This window comes from Euprymna scolopes, chromosome 23 (genome assembly GCF_053919585.1).
Source record: "Euprymna scolopes isolate OS-2025 chromosome 23, ASM5391958v1, whole genome shotgun sequence".
NCBI lineage: Eukaryota > Metazoa > Mollusca > Cephalopoda > Sepiida > Sepiolidae > Euprymna > Euprymna scolopes.
In genome coordinates this window covers 113295684-113300827 of record NC_136504.1, presented here as the reverse complement: position 1 = coordinate 113300827, position 5144 = coordinate 113295684, and the positions used below count along the sequence as shown (strand labels likewise).

At 31.9% G+C, this 5144-nt stretch overlaps 1 pseudogene; it reads right to left on the bottom strand.

Annotated features, from left to right (window-relative positions):
• Positions 1-566: 566 nt before the first annotated feature.
• Positions 567-700, bottom strand: LOC145246299 (U2 spliceosomal RNA; annotated as a pseudogene).
• Between the last annotated feature and the right edge of the window lie 4444 nt (positions 701-5144).

The window sequence follows — 5144 nt, the reverse complement described above, 5'->3', positions numbered from 1 at the left end:
CATGTCACGTGACGTGACGTCAACATCCAGTAATGGCGAACAAATGTAAACAAACACTTTGTTTTACCGATACTTTTGTAATTTCTCTTCTGCTTTGTTCTAGAGATTATTAAACTCCATGACAATGTCTCCAACGTATTTAACTGGTTAAAAATAGTATTTATACAAGAGTTTTAACGAAAAGATTCAGGAAAAAATGTACAGGAATAAAAAAAAATTCAGCTTTCAAAATATTCGTCGATAAAAAAACCGATCTTTATATTTACGCTAGCCATTTTGTATATTACCACGTGACCTGCTATCTCTTAAACTGGAGGGGGGGGGGATCCACTTGAATCCAACAAAACCAGTAATTTTTTTTTTCTATTATATATACATCATTTTCTATAAAATTAAGTGTAGACTTTATAATTAAAACAAAAAATGTTATTCATACTAAAAAAAAAAACGCTTAGTCATGTCACGTGACGTGACGTCAACATCCACTAATGGCGAACAATTGTACCTATTTACTATGCCTCCCCACGGGACAGAGTTAGACACCAGGGTCGTTTTTTAACGTGGAGAAAAGGTACAAAAATAAAAATTGTCTCAGTCGTGGAGGATTTCTCCTCCACCGAAAGAGAACAAGAAATAGAAGTGCAGCATCTGAAGAACAGATACTACACTTTGATCTTGACCAAAAGGCCAAGAATGCGAACAATTGTAAATAACAACTTTTTTCACAAAACCAACACCGTCTTTCTTTTTTTTCTCTCTCTCTTTCTCTCTCTCACCCACTTACTCTTCCCTCTCTCTCACCCTCTTTCTCTTGACGTCACACCACTGTTAAACTGTGGGGGGGGGGAACACATTCCCAGGCATTATCTCCTATAGATGCACATTTTATTAGAAATTCAGCTTTCAAAATATTAGACGATAATAAAAATATAAAACCAACACCCTCTTTCTCTTTTCTCTCTCTCTCACCAACTTACTCTTCTCTCTCTCTCACCCTCTTTCTCTTGACCTCCTACTACTGTTAAACTGTGTGTGTGTGGGGGGGGGGAAGAGGCAGCTTGAAAACCAACAAAAACAGTGCACAGTTTCCCAAGCATTTGGGGTGGGAAGGGGGGGAAGAAGCCGAGCGCACAGTTTCGTGTGAGAGAGAGAGAACAATTCTCAACCTATATACTCAACAAATTTTTTATCTACAGATTTGAAAGTTTGTATATAGGGTATTCAGACATATGGAAATATATCTAGCATAATCTATCTATTATATCTATAAAAGTGAAAATGTGTGTGTGTGTGTGAGGTAGCCAGAGAGAGAGAGAGAGAGAGAGAGAGAGAGAGAGAGAGAGAGAGAGAGAGAGACAACAATTCTCAACCTATATATTCAATACATTTTTTATCTACAGATTTGAAAATTTGTATATAGGGTATTCAGACATATGGAAATATATCTAGCATAATCTATCTATTATATCTATAAAAGTGAAAATGTGTGTGTGTGTGTGTGTGTGTGTGTGTGCGTAAGAGAGAGAGAGAACAATTCTCAACCTATATACTCAACGTATTTTTATCTACGGATTTTAAACTTTGTATATAGGGTATTCAGACATATAGAAATATATCTAGCATAATCTATACATTATATCTATAAAAGTGAGAATGTGAGTGTGTGAGAGAGAGAGAACAATTCTCAACCTATATATTCAACAAATTTTTTACCTACAGATTTGAAAATTTGTATATTGGGTATTCAGACATATGGAAATATATCTAGCATAATCGATCTATTATATCTATAAAAGTCAGAATGTTTGCGTGTGGTTGTGTGTGTAAGGTTGCGAGAGAGAGAGAGAGAGAACAATTCTCAACCTATCTATTCAATAAATTTGTTATCTACAGATTTGACCATTTGTATATAGGGTATTCAGACATATGGAAATATATCCAGCATAATCTATCTATTATATCCATAAAAGTGAGAATGTGTGCGTGAGAGAGAGAGAGAGAGAGAGAGAGAGAGAGTAAGTACAATTCTCACCCTATATATTCAACAAATTTTTTATCTACCGATTAGAAAATTTGTATATAGGGTATTCAGACATGGAAATATATCTAGCATAATCTATCTATTATATCTATAAAAGTGAGAATGTGTGTGAGAGAGAGAGAGAAGAGAGAGAGAGAGAACAATTCTCAACCTATATATTCAACTAATTTTTATGTACAGATCTGAAAATTTGTATACAGGGTATTCAGACATATGGAAATATATCTAGCATAATCTATTATATCTATAAAAGGTAGAATGTGTGTGTGTGTGTGTGAGTGAGTGAGTGAGTGAGTGAGTGAGAGAGAGAGAGAGAGAACAATTCTCAACCTATATACTCAACAAATTTTGTATCTACAGATTTGATAATTTGTATATAGGGTATTCAGACATAAGGAAATATATCTAGCATAATCTATCTATTATATCTATAAAAGTGAGAATGTGTGTGAAAGAGAGAGAGAGAGAACAATTCTCAACCTATATATTCAACAAATTCTATCTTTACAGATTTGAAAATTTGTATATAGGGTATTCAGACATTTGGAAATATATCTAGCATAATCTATTATATCTATAAAAGTGAGAATGTGTGTGTGAGAGAGAGAGAAAGAACAATTCTCAACCTATATACTCAACAAATTTTTTATCTACAGATTTAAAAATTTGTATATAGGGTATTCAGACATATAGAAATATATCTAGCATAACCTATCTATTATATCTATAAAATGACCATGTGTGTGTGTGTGAGAGAGAGAGAGAGAGTCAGAGAGAGAGAGAGAACAATTTTCAGCTTGTGTGTGTGTGAGAAAGAGAGAGAGAGAAAGAGAGGAAGGAAAATTCTCACCCTATATATTCAACAAATTTTTTATCTACATATTAGAAAATTTGGATATAGGGTATTCAGACGTATGGAAATATATCTAGCATAATCTATCTATTATATCTATAAAAGTGAGAATGTGTGTGTGAGAGAGAGAGAAAGAGAGAGAGAGAGAACAATTCTCAACCTATATATTCAACTAATTTTTTATCTACAGATTTGAAAATGTGTATATTGGGTATTCAGACATATGTAAATATATCTGGCATAATCTATGTATTATATCTATAAAAGTGTGAATGTGAGTGATGGAAAGAGCAAAAAATTCTCAACCTATATAACCTATAAAAGTGAGAATATGTGTGTGAGAGAGAGAGAGAGAGAGAGAACAATTCTCAACCTATATATTCCACACATTTTTGGGCACAGATTTGGAAATTTGTATATAGGGTAGGCAGACATATAGAAATATATCTAGCATAATCTATCTATTATATCTATAAAAGTGAGAACTTGTGTGTGTGTGTGTGTGTGAGAGAGAGAGAGAACAATTCTTAACCTACATACTCAACAAATTTTTTACCTACAGTTTAGAAAATTTGTATATAGGGTATTCAGACATATGGAAATATATCTAGCATAATCTATCTATTATAACTACAAAAGTTAGAATGTGTGTGTGAGAGAGAGAGAGAACAATTCTAAACCTATTTATTCAACAAATTTTTTATCTACAGATTTGAAACTTTGTATATAGGGTATTCAGACATATGGAAATATATCTAGCATAATCTATCTATTTTATCTATAAAAGTGAGAATGCGTGTGTGTGAGATAGCGAGAGAGAGAGAGAGAAAAAGAGAGAGATAAAAATTCTCAACCTATACATTCAACAAATTTTTTATCCACAGATTTGAACATTTGTATATAGGGTGTTCAGACATATAGAAATATATCTAGCATAATCTATCTATTATATGTATAAAAGTGAGAATGTGTGTGTGTGTGTGAGAGAGAGGACAATTGTCAACCTATGTATACAACAAATTTTTTATCTACAGATTTCAAAATTTGTATATTGGGCATTCAGACATATTTTAATATATCTGGCATAATCTGTCTATTATATCTATAAAAGTGAGAATGTGTGTGATAGAGAGAGAGAGAACAATTCTCAACCTATATACTCAACAAATTTTTTATCTACAGATTTGAAAATTTGTATATAGGGTATTCAGACATATGGAAATATATCTAGCATAATCTATTATATCTATAAAAGTGAGAATGTGTGTGTGTGTGTGTGTGAGAGAGAGAGAGAGAGAGAGAGAACAATTCTCAACCCATATACTCAACAAATTCTTTATCTACAGATTTTAAAATGTGTATATAGAGTATTCATACAAATAGAAATATATCTAGGATAATCTTTCTATTATATCTATAAAAGTGAGAATGTGTGTGTGTGTGAGCGAGAGAGAGAGAGAGAGAGAGAGAGAGAACAGTTCTCAACCGATACATTCAACAAATTTTTATATATAGGGTATTCAGAAATATCGAAATATATCTAGCATAATCTATTATATCTTTAAAAGTTAGAATGTGTGTGTGTGAGAGATAGAGAGAACAATTCTCAACCTATGCACTCTACAAATTTTTTATCTACAAATTAGAAAATTTGTATATAGGGTATTCACACATATGGAAATATATCTAGCATAATCTATCTATTATATCTATAAAAGTTAGAATGTGTGTGTGAGGTAGCCAGAGAGAGAGAGAGAGAGAGAGAGTAAGAACAATTTTCAACCTATATATTCAACAAATATTTGATCTACAGATTAGAAAATTTGTATATAGGGTATTCAGACATATGGAAATATATCTAGCATAATCTATCTATTATATCTCTAAAATTGAGAATGTGTGTGTGAGAGAGAGAGAACAATTTTCAACCTATATACTCAACAAATTTTTTTATCTACAGATTTGAAAATTTGTATATAGGGTATTCAGACATATGGAAATATATCTAGAGTAATCTATCTATTATATCTATAAAAGTGAGAATGCGTGTGTGTGTGAGAGAGAGCGACACAGAACAATTCTCAACCTATATATTCAACAAATTTTTTATGTACAGATCTGAAATATCACATTTGTATAGAAGTAGAAATCTTGATACCTACTCTGATACCTAATAAAAGAAAGGACACTCTTTAGGGCGGATTTTGATTATAACAAGTCACTAATTAGAAATTATAATAAACATTCTAA